Below are 22,563 nucleotides of genomic sequence, written 5' to 3'. Positions count from 1 at the left end.
ATAGAATCATTGAATCCTAGAATGTTAGAGCTGTAAGGGACCTCCAGGGTCATCGTGTCCAACCCCCTGATCAATGCAGGATTCAATAAACTATCTCAGACAGATGTCTGTCGAGCCTGTTGAAGACTTCTATCGAAGGAGAACTCACCACATCTCGTGGCAGCCTGTTCCACTCATTGATCACCCTCACTGTCAAAAAGTTTTTTCTAATATCTAATCTGTACCTTCTCTCTTTCAGTTTCATTCCATTGCTTCTCATGAATCCATGTGCAAATGAGAATAATGATGATCCCTCTACACTGTGACATCCCTTCAGATATTTGTAGACAGCTGCAAACTAAACATTCCCAGATCCATTAACTGTACCTCATAGGAAATGCTTTGCAGTCCATTCACCATCCTGATAGCTTGATAGGGCTCAGTTTTGTAGTGATATCGAGGAATTCTTCTGCAGATTGCGACTCAAAGAATTCTTTCATAACCATGCAGACATCACATCAAAAGACAATGTGACCGACACAGCAAAAAAGAAAAAGAGGACAAACTGGACCCCCCAACCTGGGCACAACCAAATGCTGGATCACTACCTTGACTGTTTCCGTAAAAAAGTTAAATCTGACATTTTGGACAGACACCATAAAGTGCCACAAAATATCACTATAGAGGAAAGAAAAGCCATGCAATCCTTAAGAGACAATAACAATATCATCATCAAACCAGCAGACAAAGGAGGAGCTGTAGTCATCATGAACACAACAGATTACATCCAGGAAGCAAACAGACAACTCTTGGATATAAAATACTACACTCCACTTCAGGGAGATCCGACCAAAAAATACACAGAGGAACTAACACATATATCATCAATGGATTTGATTCCACTTCATCCTCACTGCTGGAACTAACACCAGACAATCCCCAAACAGGTACCTTCTACATGTTACCTAAAATACATAAAGAAGGTAATCCTGGGAGGCCTATCATCTCTGGTATTGGGACTTTAACTGAGAATATCCCAGGTTGGGTGGAGAACATTCTGAAACCCTTGGTGAGGCGCACACCCAGCTATATCCAGGACACCACGGATATTCTTTGCAAATTGTCAGCGCTGGGCCCACTTCCAGAGGACACGCTACTAGCCACCATGGATGTAGAGTCTCTCTATTCCAACATACCTCATGAGGATGGAATTGCAACATGTAAATATTTCCTTCAAAAGAACAATCTAGCCACAGAACCAACACTGCAATTTATCAGGTTTGTGCTCCATCACAATTATTTTTATTTTGGGAACAATTTATACCAACAGTGTATGGGCAGCACCATGGGAAGCAAAATGTCCCCACAATATGCTAACTTATTTATGGCGAAACTAGAGGAAGAATTTTTGTCATCTTGTTCTGTTAAACCTTTTGCATACTTCCGCTACATTGATGATCTGCTAATAATATGGACAGGCTCAAAAGATGATCTACTCACCTTCCACAATAACTTCAACAAGTTCCACCTGTGGAGATCAGACTGAACTAAAGGAATCCATCTTGTCTTCTTCCTGAGAAATCTCGCTTACAACAAGATACATTTCTGCTGACTTGACATTTCCTTTTATGGAAGTAATCATGTGTGCATTCCTTCTTTCAATAGCAGCCTTTATTCACCTTCCAGATGATGTAACTTTCTACTGATAAAGACTGGTATAGATTGTTTATGTAAGAGATAGTGAAATATGAGCGCTTGTGCGCATGTCTGTAAAAGTATAATTCTTTTCTATATAAAGGGAGGGCAAAGCCCAGAGAGAGAGATGTGCTCCTGGGCTTCCCCTGTATATGATCACACAATACCTTGTTTGCGTGTCATTTACTCAGGATCCCTACCTCTAGTAAGCCAGGGACTGAGAAGGACTTAACATTTCTTTGGCGCACCGAACGGGGACCCGAGATGAGAGTATTTGCTCGAGATTCACCTGCGGATACGGACAATGGAGATCTGGGATAATGGACGGCAAATGAACTGAAAAACCTGGCCAGGTAAGAGACATTATTAGTTCTCTTTTATCTGCCTTGTATTATCCGAAAGATCTCTATGAGCCGTGTCACGCTGGGTTAGTCTAGTAGTGAGTAGATACCTATAAAACTCGGGTTACTATATTGTATAGATTTATGAGTCCTGTCCCTGGCAGTGTGTGAACAGTGTTAAGGTTGTGGTATGTTGTGAAAGAAGAGCAAAAGTGCGTAGAAAAATAAGCCGAAATAGTTGGGGTATAAGCCTTATACACGGAAGTCAGCCTAACTGGGTCATGTGGTTGCGTCCTTTCGGGGAGACCTCCGCCCATGCTTGACTCTCATTTAAGTGCTTAACCTCCTTCATTTCTGGATAAGGTTTGATAGAATGAGCCCAGGACGCGGGTCCATGAGCCTGGGACAAGTATGCTAACTGACACAGAAAGTTTTGTGATCTGTATGGTGTTGCTGGGTCTGTTTGCGTGCATAATAGCACTTATGTACATTCTGCACATTAGAAAGAATGGAGCAGATCAGCCCTTCAATATTTTAGCTCCCTAGGAGAGAAGGCAACGAGACATCACCTAGGATAAGTGATTGTCCAAACGTCACCTGGGGTAGAAATAGCTAATATTGAAAAAAAAAAAAGAAAAATGGGAAATAAACAGACAAAAACCGTCTTAGGACAAGTGGAAGCAGCAGATATCATACAGGAAAGATGTGGGAAGACAGTCAGAAGTCAGATTAGAAGGGTAAGAGAAAAATTGGGAATTTCAGAAGCACTTATGTTTAGCACTGAATGGGAAAGACTGAGTAAAGAACGAGGTGGAATTATCAAAGACAATGGGTGGGAAGAAATCATACACTGTATGATAGAGGTCTCAAAAACAGCTAAAGAGGAGAATTGGAAGTATGATCCAGACACTTCCAAATGGATTATGGGGAAGGGAAAAAGTTGTGACATAATCCCACCACCTTACCTAGATCCAAAAGCCCAATCATTTGTACCATCTGGAGGAGCAGAAGGAGGAAAACAATTTCCAGCCTTGTATCCCAATCTTGGTGGGGTAGGAGGATGGGTATGTTCACACTGTGGACAACAAAATCCAGATTGGAGAAATGATTGCCTAGTCTGTGGTACACCTAGACATGGCGCTGTACTTGCCCCTGTTAGGGTAGTACCAAGACCCTTTAGGGAACCTGGTGCTGACGGGGTAATGGGAACTAGATATCACCAGACCCGACAGTATTTTCCTTGGTCCCCTGCTGAAGGTATGTCCCTCCTGCATAATGCGCCTGATCCCACTCAATATCCCATCCGATTTGCACAATACATACAACAAATCATGCAGACTCATGCTGGGGTCTGGGCGGACGGGGAAGAATTATGTAGAATGAAAATGTCCCCCGGACTTTTTCAGGAATTATTGACACACCTACAGCCCAATAGACCAGTGGCAGAAGGGGGTGCCTTACAGACAGAAGCATCAGGTACCCAGTTCACAGAGGCATTAATAATTTTCATGAGAGAAAAACAGAGGGAAAGGGGATCTACGGGTGTGATTATGCAGAAATTTGGGCAAAGTATTGAAGAATATAGTCAAGAATTAGAAAATAGCTTTAGGGATGAAGGATTGGATTTGACTGATGCTTCAGTAAGGAGACTTTTTACAAAACAATTAATAGAGGGGCTAGATCCGAAAATCAGAGAAAAATTTAAATCCTCTACTCCAGATTGGAGAACAATTGAACAACCAAATATTGTGAAACAACGATGTTTAGGAATAGTCATGGATATGAGAGAGAATCGTAAGCCTGTTAGAATAGCACAAGCTAATACAGGAGGAAGAGTGAGACACAACTTTCCTTGCCACTACTGTAAAAAGCCAGGTCATTTCCAAAGAGAGTGCAGGAAGAAGTTGGCAGATATAAAGTCAGGCAAATTTGTTCCCAGAAATAACCCTCCCCAAACGGACAACCAGCAGAAATCTACCATCATAGATGGTCCCATACCAGATTCAGATTGACTCGATGTGTTACAAACTTCCCTACCAGCTAGAAGACCTATGATACAGGTGAATGTGGGGGGGGAGAGAGATTCCATTTTTGATAGATACAGGTGCAACTTCCTCAATTTTGAATCAAGATTTTCTTCCGAATCCGGAAGATATTTCAGAACAAACAACTTTTGCTGAGGGTTATGATGGGGTAATTCGAACACTGCCATATACTGTGCCCCTAGAGGTCTCATTAGGACCTAAATGTTTTGCATCCAGATTTTTGTATGCCAGAGGTGCCCCAACATGTTTGTTAGGAACTGATGTCCTAAAGAAATTAGAAGCTAACATCAATTTTAGGGAAGATGGCACAGTTATGCTGACTATCCCTGATGATGCAGAAATATTAGAACAATATGTTAGAATTCAGGCTTTTGAGGATTATGCTGAAGAAAAAGAGTACACCACAGATCTAGACCTCTCAATGGTCCCAGAAACACTGTGGGCACAGGGTGACACCGATGTGGGACTATTGCATATCTCTCCTGTAAAACTATCTGTGCAACCAGGAACTGTTCTCCCACAGCTCAGACAATACCCTGTGAGTGCCCAGCAGGAACTAGCGATTACAAAACAGATAGAGGGATATAAAGAGAAAGGAGTTTTGGTAGAGATACAATCACCTGCTAACACTCCTCTGTATCCAGTCAAAAAGAGAACTCTTGATAAGAGTTCTATGCCCAAATATCGTATGGTACATGATTTAAGAGAAATAAACAAAGTTCTAGATCCAATCACCCCAGTTGTACCCAATCCTCATACGTTACTATCACAGATACCAGCCAGTTCTCAAGTGTTTACTGTAATAGATCTTTCAAATGCATTTTTCTCGGTTCCTTTACACCAAGACAGTTGGCATTTGTTTGCATTCACATTTAAGGGCAAACAGTTGGCGTGGACACGCCTTCCACAGGGAATGATACACTCCCCTACTCTTTATTCAAATGCCCTACAAACAGTCCTTCAGAGGTTTGAACCCGAACCACAGGTAGTAATTTTGCAGTATGTGGATGACCTACTACTTTGCTGCCCAGATCTAGAAACTGCAGAAAGGTCCACTGTGAGTTTACTATGTTTTTTAGAAAAAGAAGGGTGTAAAGTGAATAGACAAAAGCTACAAGTTTGTCAGACCAAAGTGGTCTTTCTAGGTCATTGCATTTCTCAAGGTAAAAAGCATCTTACACCACAAAGAACTGAAGCAATAAGACAGATGAATGAGCCTAGAAATCATAAACAGCTACGAGCATTTTTAGGAATAGTGTCTCATTGTAGACAATGGATTATACATGCCAGTCAACTAATGCAACCACTGTATGACTGTGTAAAAAGTGAACCTTACATGTTGACAAAAGAAGGTCAGATTTCGTTCCAACAATTAAAAGATGCCCTTGTTTCAGCTCCAGCGTTAGGGCTACCAGACTACACCAAACTGTTTCAGCTTATGGCTGCAGAAGTTGATTCCCATGCTACAGGAGTTCTTACCCAGAAGCATGCAGGGAAACAAAGACCAATTGCATATCTTTCAGCAAGGTTAGATCCCGTAGCTAGAGCAGCGCCAACCTGTGTACGTGTAGTTGTTGCTGTCTCACTATTGTTGGACAAAGCATCAGAAATTGTCCTAGAGCATCCACTCACAGTTCAAACTACACATGATGTTTATGGGATATTAAACCAGGTCCAACCAAAACACATTTCCATGGCCAGACATTTGCGGCTGCAGTGTTCTTTGCTGCTCCCCTCTACTATCACATTTGCTAGGCTTCAGACTCTCAATATAGCTACACTGCTACCTCTCGAGTCTGAAGGGGGGAATAAGGACACTGATCCACACGCAAATTTTTTCCCTACAGACACACATGATTGTACAGAGCTCATTTTACAAGAAACGGTAGGCTTACCCAATGTATCCGAAACACCACTTCAAAATCCAGATTTAGAGCTGTTTATAGATGGTAGTAGGTTTGCAGATGACACAGGTAACTTCCATACAGGGTATGCAGTTGTGTCAGGATCTGAAACTCTCAAAGCAGAACCGCTTCCACCGAAACAGTCTGCACAAGAAGCAGAACTAACAGCATTGATTGAAGCTCTAAAAATAGCTGAGAACCAGACAGCTAATATATACACTGATTCTAGGTATGCACATGGTATTGTGTTTGATTTTGGAGTAATCTGGAGAGCTAGAGGTTACATGACAGCGTCAGGACAACCTGTAAAACATACTTCTCTGATCAAACAGATCTTAGAGGCTGCACAAGAAACAAAAGAAGTAGCAGTAATCAAGGTAGCTGCACATGTGAGACTCGACACTAGGGAATCTAGGGGAAATGATAGGGCTGATAAAGCAGCCAAAGCAGCAGCAGTCAAACCCTTACAACAGGTTCATACTGTAAACCTCACAGAAAATACTGAAGATAGACTGAGACAAGCACAGGAAGATGCAGGAGAAGAGGAGAGGGACAGGTGGAAAAAGGAAGGGGCAGAAGAACAAGCGGGAATTTGGAAGAAAGATGGACTAATATGTCTACCTAGAGCCTGGTACCCGATAGTAGTTGGTGGATTACATCACCCTACGCATGTGTCTGCAAATGCAATGACACTACTGGCAAAGCAAGTCTGGTTGGCTCCAGGTTTTGGCAACTATGCAAGAGACTATTGTGCTGCATGCGCTATATGCCTGACACATAATCCCGGACAGACAGCAAAGATCCCTATGAAGCACCACGTCCGACCTCTCTACCCGTTTCAGCGATTACAAATAGACTTTATCCAGCTGCCAAAAAGTAATGGGTATGAGTATGTGTTGGTATGTGTGGACATGTTCTCGGGGTGGCCAGAGGCCTATCCAGTTCGGAAGGCTTCAGCTAAAAACACTGCTGTAAAGCTAGTTGCCGAACTGATACCCCGTTACGGTCTCCCTGAAGTGATCGAGTCAGATAGGGGTACTCATTTTACTGGAGAAATATTTCAAAATGTACTGAAAATGTTGGGTGTTGAAAGTCAGTTACACACTCCGTATCATCCTCAAAGTTCTGGTAAGGTAGAACGCATGAATGGAACTTTAAAATTAAAAATACAGAAAGCCATGGCTGAAACAGGAAAGCCTTGGACAGAATGCCTTTCACTGGCCCTTTACTCAATACGCAATACCCCAAGGGGTAAGACTAAACTGTCTCCATATGAAATTTTGTTTGGCAGGACTGCCAATTTAGGATGTTATTTTCCACAGCAACTTGTGTTAAATATTGAGTCATTGACTTCTTATGTGCAAAATCTTCAGAAACAATTAACTAAGGTGCATGCACAAGTTTTTGCTTCCCTTCCAGATCCTGACAACACAGAAGGAAGTCACAAGTTGGAACCAGGTGATCAAGTCTATGTAAAAAGACACACCAGAAAGGCTCTAGAACCAAGGTTTGACGGACCCTTCCAAGTCCTGTTGACAACACCTACATCAGTCAAGCTTGAAGGAAAGGCATCATGGATACATGCAAGCCATTGCAAGAAAAGCAGTATAAACTCATGATATTGATGTTAATAATGATAACCTCAACGGAGGCGTGGGATAGACTGAATTCTCTAGCCCCTTTGAACAATAGATTCGTACAACATCATAGAAAATTAGTGCATGACTTGTTAAACAATACACAAACCCTGACAGATTGTTGGATCTGTACCCATTACTTATTGCAAAACAAAGAAAAGGTTGCGAGAGTTAAACGGAAGAATTAATACTAGATTTGATTCTCTTATTGAATACAAGCATGTACATGTGTAATACCAAATAAAGGCTTTGTCTTTGGCCCTGTGGTAATAAAATAAATAAAAGAAAATGTCAAAGGGGGGAATTGTGGAGATCAGACTGAACTAAAACAATCCATCTTGTCTTCTTCCTGAGAAATCTGGCTTACAACAAGATACATTTCTGCTGACTTGACATTTCCTTTTATGGAAGTAATCATGTGTGCATTCCTTCTTTCAATAGCAGCCTTTATTCACCTTCCAGATGATGTAACTTTCTACTGATAAAGACTGGTATAGATTGTTTATGTAAGAGATAGTGAAATATGAGCGCTTGTGCGCATGTCTGTAAAAGTATAATTCTTTTCTATATAAAGGGAGGGCAAAGCCCAGAGAGAGAGATGTGCTCCTGGGCTTCCCCTGTATATGATCACACAATACCTTGTTTGCGTGTCATTTACTCAGGATCCCTACCTCTAGTAAGCCAGGGACTGAGAAGGACTTAACACACCCAACCATCAAGCTCACCCTCAATGTTTCAAAGACCCAAATACACTTTCTGGACAAGACCATACAAATCAAGGACAATACCATGCAGACATCCATTTACCACAAGCCCACCGGACGTCCGGCTTACCTTAGATGGAACAGCTTTCATCCAAGACACACAAAAAAATCCATCATCTACAGTCAAGCTCTGAGATATATTCGGATCTGTTCAGACAGCAAAGACAGGGAACTACAGCTGCGATCACTGAGGAATACATTCCTACAACAAGGATACCATCCACTGGTAATAGATGAGCAGATCCACAGGGCTACAAGGATCCCAAGAAACAGCCTCCTGGATTACAAACTGCGAGAGGATAACAACAGGGTACCTCTTATGGTCACATACAACCCCCACATGATCATGCTAAGGGAAATTGTTGCTGATCTCCAACCTATATTCAATAGAGATGACAAATTGAAAGACATATTCCCAGAACTAGCACTTCTCTCCTACAAACAGCCCCCTAAGGGTACCGTCACACAGTGAAATTTTGATCGCTACAACGGTACGATCCGTGACGCTCCAGCGTCGTAACAATATCGCTCCAGCGTCGTAGACTGCTGTCACACTTTGCAATCTACGACGCTGGAGCGATAATTTCATGACGTATGTGCGATGTAGAAGCCGTTGGTTACTATGCGCACATCGTATACGATATATGTTACACCATGCGATCATGCCATCACAGCGGGACACTAGACGACGAAAGAAAGTTTCAAACGATCTGCTACGACGTACGATTCTCAGTGGGGTTCCTGATCGCAGGAGCGTGTCAGACATTGCGATATCGCTCGAACGTCACGGATATATCGCTCGAACGTCACGAATCGTGCCGTCGTAGCGATCAAAATTTCACTGTGTGACGGTACCCTAACTTAAGGAATCTGCTTGTCAGAAGTGTCCTCTCATCACCATCAGTGACTGGCACATTCCCCTGTAACAATAAAAAATGCAAAACGTGTACCCACATATTATCAACAGATATAGTCCGTGTACCAAACACAAATCAGGACTATAAGGTCATGGGTTCCTTTTCTTGTACATCCTCCAACGTGGTGTACATGATACAATGTACGAGGTGCCCTGGAAGTATTTATATTGGGGAAACCATGCAAAGACTACAAACTAGGATGAATCTACACAGACACACAATCAGGAATGAAGTGGACACACCGGTGGGAAAACATTTCTCTGGACCTGGACACAGTATGACAGACTTAAAAGTCTTAATACTAAAAGGTAATTTTAAGGACCACAGGGGAAGAAAAATTTGTGAATACAAACTAATGAAGATGTTTAATTTGTTGATTCTAGGACTCTATTTAACACCTGGATTTATATGTCACTACATGGATACAATTGACACCTCCACCTGATGTACTCCAGATAACTAAGAACATTATTCCCACTGCCTCTCCATTTGTAAGAAAATGCCTAATTTGATTACCTTGGCTTATCTATGGACTCATCACACTTCCCACCCCCTAACAAATGTCCTCCTGTACTATTCTTTAAATGTGCTTGTTTCTTATTAATCTATTTGTAATCTTGCCTGAAGAAGGAGCCACTGTGCTCTGAAAGCTTGCAAACATATTATTTTCTGGTTAGCCAATAAAGGTATCACTCCTAGAATACTTCTGTCTTCAATGGGCAGAAAAATATTCACATCGATTTTTCTGGCTAACACGGTACCACAATACAATTTGTTATTGTACATCATTTATCCCTGTTAAATACCACTCTATTAGTCACTTCCCATTGTTCAAGCTCATCTAGATTTTTCTGAATCCTTTCTCTGTCTTCTCTAGTGTTAGCTATCCCTCATAGCTTTGCATCTCCTGCAAATTTGATTAGTTACCTTAATTTTCCTTCTCTAGATCATTTATGAAAATGTTGAACAACACTGGGGCATGGACAAAGCCTTGTGGTACCCCACTTGAAACACTTTTCCAATTGGATATGTAACCATTTATTGCCACTCTTTGATTACGATCACTGAGCCAGTTATGAATCCACCTAACTGTGGCCTTGTCAATCCCATACTTGGTCATTTTTTCGATAAGGATAATATGATATACTTTATCAAATGCTTTACTGAAGTCAAGATATACTATATCTACCACATTTCCCTGATCCACCCAGTCAGTAATTCCACCATAGAAGGAAATTAGATTAGTCTGGCTTCTGCCTCGTGGTTCTGCAATTTCCTCTGCTATCTTTTTCAGTACCCTAGGATGTAATTCATCTGGACCAGGAGATTTAAATTAATTTAAACTAGCTAAGTGTTCCCTCAACATCTCTCTGTTTATGGATAATATGGATTATTTTATTCCTTCAATAGCATGGTAAAGATCATTTGATGTTACAATTGCTTTCTAAGAGAACATACATGCAAAATAGGAATTTGAAACTTCGGCCATCTCAACATGATTTTTCAAAACTTCACCCTTTTCATCCTGTAAAAATCGTATAGCATCTTTGACTTTTCTTTTGCTTTTGACATACACCTAAGATCCTTTGTTACTGCTTTTGGTCTCCATTGCAGGCCTCACTTCATTATTGGCTTTAGCTCTTCCCTGCAGACAGCATTGCCTGGAGCAGAACAATATTGTATCATACAATTATTAGGTTCTGTAGAAGGACGTAGATCTGGGTATTTATTATAATGGAATATAGGCTGAACTGGATGGACAAATGTCTTTTTTCGGCCTTACTAACTATGTTACTATGTTACTATGTTATTATATTCTATTTTAAATATGCCTCCCTCTTTCCAGTTGATATACATTTCTTTTTTCCTTTTTAACAAGTGATTAAGTTCTGTGTTCATCCATCCTGGCCTCTTTAAATGCTTCAAATGCTTCCTTCTTGTCAGGATTGTTGCCAATTGTACGGTAAGAATTTAATTTAGCAAAATCTCCCATCCTTCTTGGACATTTCTTTCCTTTAGAACATCCAGCCATTGGACCTTTCTGTTGGTGGTGGAGGTTCAACTGTGCCTAAAAAGTCTTGTCATTGCTGTGGTGCTACCTACGTGCAAGCATTTTGAGTGATAGATTTTAGTTCCATATCAGTGATAGACAAATCTTTGGGACTCTGCAAATCTGCCACAGGAAAATAAATCGTGGATGTCCAGGCTCAACTAGACTATGAACTATAAGCTCTATATTAGTGGATGAAGCCATCAGTTGCATAACTAGAGTCTGATGGGTTACGGTGCAAGATTTGGATTGCCCCCATACTGAATAAAATATGTATATGTATATATAGTGTGGTGAAACGCTACCTGAGTGGGTTGGGGGACACTCGCTTGGGACGGGATTTAATCACTCAGGCACGATTTCTCCACTTAAGTCAGTCTATTTGGTTTATTAAAGATCATAAACTGGGATATGCACAGTTCATTATATACAATTATGTACATGTCACGACCACCAGTCTGTTCATGCATCAGATAAACGTCTCTGGCATATATAGAGTCCCCTTTTCCGGGGTTACCTTTCAGGAGGTCCGCTCCTCACGCTGACTCCATGTCATTCCTGGCTTCGCCAGTACAGAAGCCATCCCAGGCTCTGTAGGTCCATGGTCTCTCAGGTGCTTCCAAAAAGACTCCACTCACAGGAGCTTCCAACACAGACCACCAGGTCCACGGTCTCTCAGGTACTTCCAGGAAGACTCCACTCACAGGAGCTTCTAACACAGACCACCAGGTCCACAGTCTCTCAGGTGCTTCCAGGAAGACTCCATTCACAGGAGCTTCCAACACAGACCATCAGGACTCACACTCTCACCAGGTGCTTGCAGGACTCCAGTCCATCCCAGGACAATCCAACACCCTGACCTGTGCATTCAGGTCCACAGTCTTTCTAACTGCTTCCAGGACGTCTCCAACACAGACCTGACCTTTCACATGAACCACACAGATCCATACACCCTGACCCATGTGACCAGACCTCAGTCACATTGTATGGTTGTAACCACTCCCATGGGTGGGAGTTGTGTGTGTGTGGCTAGTTTGACCAGCCCATCTCTCATAACTAGCCCTGACAGCCTCCCTTTACAATTATACAAACAACAAATTTGCTTGTGGGACTACAGGTCCCAGAACTGTTATGATCTGGTGGATTAGGAGCAACATGGAACGAGCTCTGAAGGAAGTGGTATCTGTACTGACCGCAGTCCCTAAACTCAACACAACACTAGAAGTAGCCGTGGGATGCTCCTAACACTCCCTAGGCACCTCGTCACAGCCTGAGAACTAACTACCCCTAAAGATAGAAACAGGAAAACTATCTTGCCTCAGAGAAAATCCCCAAAGGATAGATAGCCCCCCACAAGTAATGACTGTGAGTGGAGAGGGAAAAGACATACACAGAATGAAACTAGGATGAGCATAGGAGGCCAGTCTAGCTAGATAGATAGGACAGGATGGAATACTGTGCGGTCAGTATTAAACACTACAAAAAATCCACACAGAGTTTACAAAAATCTCCACACCTGACTAAAGGTGTGGAGGGTAAATCTGCTTCCCAGAGCTTCCAGCATCACAGAATTAATTCATACTGACAAGCTGGACAAACATAGAAAGCACAGAACGGATAAGTCCACAACCTGTGGACAGAAAAGAGCAAGCAAGGACTTAGCTTTGCTGAACTGGTCAGGATAACAGGGAAATCCAAAGAGATGTGAATCCAACCAGGAACCATTGACAAGTGGCACAAGCTGAAGGAAAGAGCCAGGCTAAATAGCCAAGCAGAAAAGACAATCAGTGGAAGCAGCTGAAGACAGCTAAATCCAAGGAGCAGCCATTCCACTTAAAACCACCGGAGGGAGCCCAAGAGCAGAACTCCCAAAAGTGCCACTTACAACCACCGGAGGGAGCCCAAGAGCGGAATTCACAACAAGAACATCCTTACTTCAGGCTCACAGTGCAGAGTATCTTCCTCTGCAACACATATACCGTCCATTTACAACTCTGCCGGTCACTAATTCACAATTAATATGCCTCCAGGTGCATCCTGAAGTCCACACACAGCGACCCCTTGCTGTAACATTGGTCACCGCACCACAATATATATTATAGTTACCAGGGGTATACAATAGTCCTCCATATAGTATAATGCACCTCCAATTGTCACCCATAAAGTATAAGGTGTAGCCCATAGTCCTCAATATAGTATAATGCACTTCCCATAGTCGCCCATAAAATATAATCCACCCATAGTCATGCATAAAGTATAATTCACAGCCCATAGTCATCCATAAAGTATAATCGACCCCATAGTCATCCATAAAGTATTAACCACCCCATAGTCATCCATAAAGTATAATACACAACCCCCATTGTCAGGATTTGAAAGTAGCAGCTCGTGTGCACCAGTCGGCAACTCTTCCTTCTGAGCTATTCGACTCGCTCGCTGGACAGTTCTGTGCTTATCCAAATACTTTAGCCTATGTTGTTGCTGATGTCTCCTCCCTGAGTTTCCTGTTGGTTACCACTCTGAGTTCCTGATTGGCTCATTCTGGTTTTCCTCCCTATTTAAACCTGGCCTTCCTCTCAGTTCCTCATGTGATTATTGAGCTACCTGCCTTTAATCAAGCTTTTTTCCACCTGCTTATTCCTTCAAATGATACTACTGATCCTGGTAAACGACCTCTGGCTTCCTTGACTACAATTCCTGATTATTCTTTCAAACGACACTACTGCTCCTGGTAAACAACCTCTGGCTTCCTCGACTACGATTCCTGCTTATTCCTTTAAACTACATTGCTGTTCCTGTGTATCGAATCCTTGGCTGTTCCTGACTACGCCACCTGCCCGGTGCTGCCTCTAGTGGTTGCAATATCACTACTCCAACAAGGTCAGTCCGTAACACCCATAATCACCCATAAAGTATAATGCACCCCCATAATCATCCATAAAGTATAATGCACCCCCATAATCATCCATAAAGTATAATGCACCACATAGTCATCCATAAAGTATAATGCACCACCCCCATAGTCATCCATAAAGTATAATACACCCAATTTTCATAGTATAGTATATAACAACTCTCAGAGAAAAACATGGGTGCTCTATAAAACCAATTACAGTCTAATTGACCTGATATATAAACCCATGTATATAAAGGACTAATGAGTGTATACTCCTTATATAATTAAACACAAAAAATGGAGTTCCATACACATAGAAATATGAAAAAATAGTATAAACTTTATTGACAAATTCAACGACATAAACCAATATACATGAAAATAAATGAAAAAGACGAACAACCTAGTAAGGACATGTATTTCCCTCTTGTGAACAAGCAACACGCGAAACGCGCGTCAGGGGGGTCAACTGGGCACCTCGGCACTTCACTTTTTCTCCACCATGGGTAAGATTACCTTATATTGCACTGAGTAATATTGCTCTTTTTTTCTCTGTATATGCCGGTCACTTTGACAAGCATTCAGGCACACAGATATATATGTACATCCAGTGATCCACATACACATTGTTGTTAGGTACTAACTGGAGGGTATATGACCTTTATAGAGCAGTTTGCAGTATAGGTCTTGGAGTCAATACACATATATGCATTGATAGTGCTGAGGTTTTTATTATGTCCTTACTAGGTTGTTCGTCTTTTTCATTTATTTTCATGTATATTGGTTTATGTCGTTGAATTTGTCAATAAAGTTTATACTATTTTTTCATATTTCTATGTGTATGGAACTCCATTTTTTGTGTTTAATTTCATAGTATAGTGTATCGGACTACCAATCAATGATTAGGATAGCTCAGCAAGGTAGATAGTGTGTTAAAATGTAACCTTTAAAAAAATAATTAAAAGAAACGCTTAGGCTCAAACCACAAAAAATATAGACATACAGTGACATATAGGTAACCACCAATAAATGTGGTGTGATGTATAAAGCATTATAAATTGTTTCCTATTACACATTTAGTTGATTTCACATTTCTAAATCAGCAGACTATATATAAATAGGAACGATCTCGCCATGTTTTGCGGTAGTATTCTCACAATTGGAATCCAGATTTGATCCCTCTGCTAAGTACATCTGAAAATAGGATCCTCTTAAAGATGCGGGATAGTGGGAGGCTTCATTCAAAAACCACACATTACCCCACCAAAAACGATTCTGTAGGATCACATAATTCAGTGCCCCATGTTACTTCCGACGCGTTTCATCTGTTGAATTTTCAAGAGTGACAAAGACCAGAAAAATAGGTGTCTGATATGTAGGTGACTGAAGAAAAAATAATTCCTCATTTACTTGTGAGGAAAAAAGTCTGATGTGTCATGGCGATCGCGGGTATTAAATAATTCACAGCGGGCGCTGAAGAACGTCACTTCTGGTGTGCTCTAACTTGGTGCGCACCGGTGACCCACAAGCGTCACTTCCAGCACATCGTCATGGGTGCGGGTACATAATTTCAGGCTCCCCGTGTAATGGTAGTATGCCGAATGGAACGCACATATGGACATGTGGACCGCGCACATCATAGGTTTGGGTCATCTAGGGGGCGTGCTTTATGTAGATAGGCCGAAAATGGGGAGAGGATATTCCCACACTGTACTTATAAGGTATCGTTGTGTATAAACGGGGGGATGCAATTCATCATGCCTAGAAGTTGTGTTCAAATAGCATTTATTGATAAAAGAGGGGCAGCACAAGCAAATCATTCCAAACCTCCCCACCGAGAAAAAGAAAACGACAAAAACCCTGCAACCTCATGTAGAGGGAGGGTGCATAACAAAGTAGTATTAGGGGCTTAATGAACAGAAACTACTGGTAACCAGAAACAGGATTTATGGATGGGAACATCGGGGACTATTCAAAGGGAGAGACTCAAAGTGATACATATCGCTATCTGGCCCTATTTTTCGCCCTCGGGCTGTGCACCTACGTAACAGTGGAGTTTGGAACCCTAGGGGGGAGATGAGAATGGTGCCCCCAGTCCGAGATGGCTATCCTTAAATGAGCCCTGAAAAGCCCTTCTCTAGAGGAAACAATTATCAATAATTATGAATAAGGGATTCATTGAGACCCGTAAGTACTTATGTTCTAAAATGGTATATACCCTAGTCTCCAATCATACCACCAGCTGATTCCAATGAGCAGATATTATTGATATTCAACTATGGAGGGGAACATTTTTGGGACTGTTCGAAATTCGAGATTTGACCATCACTACTAAATAAGTCTGTCTGTAAATTACCTTCATGGCCAATTGTAATGCCCAGTTTCATAAGCAAAATGCATGCCTATTTGATTTTTGTTCATAATTGTGACAATATCTAAAACGAATTGATTGTTCCACTCCCAGAAAATCAAAAATTTAACAATGAATCTCCCGGAAAAAAACATGCAGCTCATGTAAAACAAAATCTCTTCTCAAAAAATATGTCCATGTTCCCACAACCTTAAAATTAAATTATCAAAACTTGGTGCTCAAGTTGTGCTCATAGTGGGGGGTCTTCTGTTTGACATTAAAAGATGGTAAAAGAAAAAAGTTGTGCTAAAAAATGAATAATAAAAGTGCTAACACAAACCTACAGTACAGCACCTCGACATCAAGGCTAGTCAAGATGCTGGTGTTGGAAACAGTGATGTTACTCAATTTGAAAAGAAGGTAGGTCAGAAACAAACAAATGTCTCATCATTGTATTTGCTTGTACCATCTGTTAGATATCAGTTCCAGGATCAATTGGCCTCCCTGGATTTGGGCGGGTCTTTTTGTGAACCCTTGGACAAGGCGTAAAAACAAGCAAGTTCTGTATAAAAATGTAAACTAATCATTAGTGACTAATCCCTTTTGCGTTGAAGCTTTGATTTAAGTGAGTATTTTTAGTTGGATCCCTCTTCAGAATCTTGTCTGTTTATTTTATCCACTAATAGCCTGTTTGCTATCTCAATGTATTAATTTCTATTAATGGGAGAATATTGCCCCCTTCACCCGTGATTTTTATCGCTATCTCCCCTTTCTCATTAAGGGTCTGTTTACTTGGACCAACCGGCGGCACAATACATCCGCTGATGTGTAAAGTTTTACACTGTGGTCTGTGGTCATTTGTATGCTTGTTTACACAGGCTGGCTCCTCTCTGTTCATTGTGTTTTTGGGGAGGGTGCTTTCACATTGCATTTAATTACACACTCAGTGGCGCCATCGGGGCATACGTCCCCCACAAAATGGGATTCGGACATATGCACCAGCGGGGGCATAGACTAATTGTGAATGTGCGCTCTGCCATGTATCATTTTTGAATACAATGTAGGAGAGCGTGGTCAAATTCTGCACTGCTGAATCATGTAGTCCAAAACTATTATTAAAAGTGGTCTTTATTCAATGCGTTTCTGAGTTTCAAAGAACTCCTTCATCAGGAAATCCCACGTAAAAATTTTTGTGGCATTTCCTGATGAAGGAGTTCTTTGAAACTCAGAAACGTGTTGAATAAAGACCACTTTTAATAATACCTTTGGACTACAATATTCAGCAGTGCAGAATTTGACCACACTCTCCTACATTGTATTCTCAACGGCCGGTCCCTCGTGGATCCGTGGATCTGCGGCAGCGAATCTTTCCAATGCTTGTCTTAAGCTATGTCCGGTGAGTGCTTTTACCTTGCATTTACTCCTTAATCTCCGATAAAACCCTATTGTGCTATTTTCCTCCAACAGTTTTTATAGTGTATCACCCAGACACAGTATACTACGTCTGAATGTAAACAAAAATGGTATATCTGAAAACATCATCTTGTCCCACAAAAAAACAACACCATACAGCTCCATTAGTTTAGAAATGAAAAAGCTATAGCTCTAAGAATGAAGCGATGCAAAAACAACGCGGAGTTGCATAGAAAAAAGAAAAAGAAAACAATTACCGAATTGCTGATTTTTGTTCCTTCTGCCTTCCAAAAATCAAAATCGAAAGAGATGAAAAATATTATATGACAAAAAATGTTACTGTGAGGAGGCCAGGGTGGCAGTTGCTACACCCTGGCACCCCACAAAGGAAACACAAAGTCCCGTCCGTTGTGTGTGATATGTACCAAGTAGAACACTCACATTAGATTCCAGGGTTCCTTCTGATTCTGCAATCTCAGCTCCAGATTCACTGTTCACACAAACAGCTCCAGACTCCATGTCCATACTCAACAGGTCAACTTTACTTGAAAACAGGGTTCTTGATACAGACATAGCACAGATCACATACATTGGCATTCCTTGAACTCTCCCTGCCTTCTCTGACAACTTCCATCCTGAAGACACTTGTATCCCTGTCTCTTCTGACAGCCTCTGTCCCGCAGACAGTCCTTCCTCTTCTGTAGCGTCTGTGCCCCTAGGTCCACCATCTTCCTCCCATTCCCATTGTCCGGTTTCCATTGGAAAAAGGTGAAAGGCGTGCTCAGCTCTGCCTAGTCCCGACTGTTAGCCCCTCTTCCAGAGTGCTCTGGACCTCAGACTTGGCCGAAGGTTCACCTTACAACAAGACAATGACCCTAAGCACACAGCTAAAATAACAAGGGAGTGGCATCAGAACAACTCTGTTATCATTTTTGACTGGCCCAACCAGAGCCCTGACCTATATCCAATTGAGCATCTCTGGGGAGACCTGATAATGGCTGTCCACCAACAGCCATTATCAGGGGTGATGGAATGGCAGCTGGATGGTATACCTTCCCACAGGTGAAGTATGTCCCCAGGGCTTCCCAGTAAGGTGGATGGTGATGGTGTGAGGTGCAGTCAATAACGAGGACACAGGGTTGCAGTCTCTTTACCTCTTTACTGAAGACTTCAGGATCCTCAATCCAGAGCACGTTTAACAGGGCTATCTGAGACCGGCCGGTCCGATGGGCACTTCCAGAGTTTCCTTCGCAGATGGAAATCGTTGCCTACCACTAGCGCCTGTGTGTTGTAGTCCTACCCTGCTGAGCATTCGGAATAGTCCTCACAACTGCTGTTCTCGTTCGTTCGTTCTCTGCAGCTCTCTCTCTTTCTTTAGTTCCAGATGTTGCTAGTTTCTCGTCCCCCAGTATGTTTTGGCTAGGACGCACCCGTATGACGGAAAGGCCTGGAGGTCTTCCGGGACCCTAGAGACGCCCCTCACCCACTGTTGCCCCCTATGTCTTCTTAGGAAATTTAAGGTAGACAGCCAACCTATAATTAACTGTCCTGCGGAGTTCGAAGTAAGGCCTAGAGTCAGTTACTCCCACGGTGTTCCGGCCACCGGCTACGCGCCTCAGTAGGATGTTGACTCGGTCTCACGGCACGACTCCTACTGGTTCTCCTTTGTGCTTGATCTCTTTTACACTGTTCCACAATATCCTTCCCTTCGTGTCTCTTTCTTAGGATACCGCCGCAAGGTAGTGCAGGCGCGGTTCCGTAACGTTCTGTTCGCTAGGCACCTGCCAGGTTCCCACGCCTGACAGGGACCCCCCTGTGTCTTCTCCCTGCAACACCCCCTGCCACGGGATGTTGCCTGAATCCAACCCAGTCAGCTTCTGACTATCTTCCTCCCCGACCCCTAGTTTTACCAGTGTGAGGAGTGGCCCAATAAATAAAGCCTTTTGCTCCCCCTAGTGGCCGGAGTGTGAAGTGTAAAGCGTTCTGGTGATACCTGGTCAGGAGAACTCCTTTAGTGCCATCAGACGTACCATCACTCCCCTTAGTGGCAGAGCGTCATACTGCAATGACCAGATCTCTGGGGTGCTGCATAGACATCACGGAGGTCATATACCGTGAGAGGCTTACTTAGGGCACAGGATGGATGTTATGGAAATTTGGTTTGGATAAATCTATCCATGTGTGTGCTGCGGCAGTTCTCAATTAGAGTGAGTATTTTGAGTGCTCATCAAGAATGACACTGTACACCATGGTGACAGAATAACATTCCACCAATACTGATGGTTTATTGTACATACATGGTTTTATAATTGCATATAGAAAGGGGGTGGTTAGTTGTGGTTAGTTAATTACCATATTATCATGCCCCTCTGTTATTGGTTATCTAAATATATATGGAATATTGTGATTAATGCACATATGAATGCTGATTAAGCAACTAAAGTGTAACTGTCACCTTGTTGCATCTAGGACAAAATTGAGATGTCTATTCATCACAAAGTACATTTGGTGTTGTTCCGCTTTTGCCTGGAAAGCCCCAAACACTCTGTCTGGCTTATATCAGTTTATGTCAGCCATTTTAAGCAATTGATTATAGTGTATATATTCGCTGTGAGTATTGTTATGGACCTGGTGGTTAGGAGCACCCGGCACGACCTGATAGTTAAACTCACACAGGACAAGCTCTGGGATGTGGGAGCTCTGCTGACCGCAGGCCCTAATCCTATCACAACAACTAGAAATAGCCGTGGAGCGTTCCTGACACTCCCTAGATGCCTCTTCACAGCCTAAGAGCTAGCTAGCTCTAGAGATAGAAAATAAAGCCTACCTTGCCTCAGAGAAATTCCCCAAAGGAAAAGGCAGCCCCCCACATATATTGACTGTGAGTAAAGATGTAAGTCACAAACGCAGAAATGAAACAGGTTTCAGCAAAGGGAGACCAGACTTACTAAACAGACAGAGGATAGGAAAGGTATCTTTGCGGTCAGCACAAAAAACTACAAAAGACCACGCAGAGTGTGCAAAAAGACCTCCGCACCGACTAACGGTGCGGAGATGCCACTCTGCATCCCAGAGCTTCCAGCTAGCAAGACAAAATCGTGAATGTGCGCTCTGCCATGTATCATTTTTGAATACAATGTAGGAGAGCATGGTCAAATTCTGCACTGCTGAATCATGAGTCCAAAACTATTATTAAAAGTGGTCTTTATTCAATGCGTTTCTGAGTTTCAAAGAACTCCTTCATCAGGAAATCCCACGTAAAAATTTTTGTGGCATTTCCTGATGAAGGAGTTCTTTGAAACTCAGAAACGTGTTGAATAAAGACCACTTTTAATAATACCTTTGGACAACAATATTCAGCAGTGCAGAATTTGACCACACTCTCCTACATTGTATTCTCAACGGCCGGTCCCTCGTGGATCCGTGGATCTGCGGCAGCAAATCTTTCCAATGCTTGTCTTAAGCTATGTCCGGTGAGTGCTTTTATCTTGCATTTACTCCTTAATCTCCGATAAAACCCTATTGTGCTATTTTCCTCCAACAGTTTTTATAGTGTATCACCCAGACACAGTATACTACGTCTGAATGTAAACAAAAATGGTATATCTGAAAACATCATCTTGTCCCACAAAAAAACAACACCATACAGCTCCATTAGTTTAGAAATGAAAAAGCTATAGCTCTAAGAATGAAGCGATGCAAAAACAACGCGGAGTTGCATAGAAAAAAGAAAAAGAAAACAATTACTGAATTGCTGATTTTTGTTCCTTCTGCCTTCCAAAAATCAAAATCGAAAGAGATGAAAAATATTATATGACAGAAAATGTTACTGTGAGGAGGCCAGGGTGGCAGTTGCTACACCCTGGCACCCCACAAAGGAAACACAAAGTCCCGTCCGTTGTGTGTGATATGTACCAAGTAGAACACTCACATTAGATTCCAGGGTTCCTTCTGATTCTGCAATCTCAGCTCCAGATTCACTGTTCACACAAACAGCTCCAGACTCCATGTCCATACTCAACAGGTCAACTTTACTTGAAAACAGGGTTCTTGATACAGACATAGCACAGATCACATACATTGGCATTCCTTGAACTCTCCCTGCCTTCTCTGACAACTTCCATCCTGAAGACACTTGTATCCCTGTCTCTTCTGACAGCCTCTGTCCCGCAGACAGTCCTTCCTCTTCTGTAGCGTCTGTGCCCCTAGGTCCACAATCTTCCTCCCATTCCCATTGTCCGGTTTCCATTGGAAAAAGGTGAAAGGCGTGCTCAGCTCTGCCTAGTCCCGACTGTTAGCCCCTCTTCCAGAGTGCTCTGAACCTCAGACTTGGCCGAAGGTTCACCTTACAACAAGACAATGACCCTAAGCACACAGCTAAAATAACAAGGGAGTGGCATTAGAACAACTCTGTTATCATTTTTGACTGGCCCAACCAGAGCCCTGACCTATACCCAATTGAGCATCTCTGGGGAGACCTGATAATGGCTGTCCACCAACGTTCACCATCCAATCTGACAAAACTGGAGAAAATCCACAAGGAAGAATGGCAGAGGATCCCCAAATCCTGGT

At 42.3% G+C, this 22,563-nt stretch overlaps 1 long non-coding RNA gene across 1 annotated transcript; it reads left to right on the top strand.

Annotated features, from left to right (window-relative positions):
- The first annotated feature begins 1,539 nt into the window (after window positions 1-1,539).
- Window positions 1,540-8,236, top strand: LOC138677062 (uncharacterized). The gene is made up of 2 exons (XR_011320857.1): window positions 1,540-2,027; window positions 7,384-8,236. It is a non-coding gene; the product is annotated as an uncharacterized lncRNA (long non-coding RNA).
- Window positions 8,237-22,563: the final 14,327 nt, after the last annotated feature.

This window comes from Ranitomeya imitator, chromosome 4 (genome assembly GCF_032444005.1).
Source record: "Ranitomeya imitator isolate aRanImi1 chromosome 4, aRanImi1.pri, whole genome shotgun sequence".
NCBI classification, from domain to species: domain Eukaryota; kingdom Metazoa; phylum Chordata; class Amphibia; order Anura; family Dendrobatidae; genus Ranitomeya; species Ranitomeya imitator.
The sequence above is the reverse complement of the archived record's forward strand: the minus strand, read 5'-3'. Positions and strand labels throughout refer to the sequence as shown.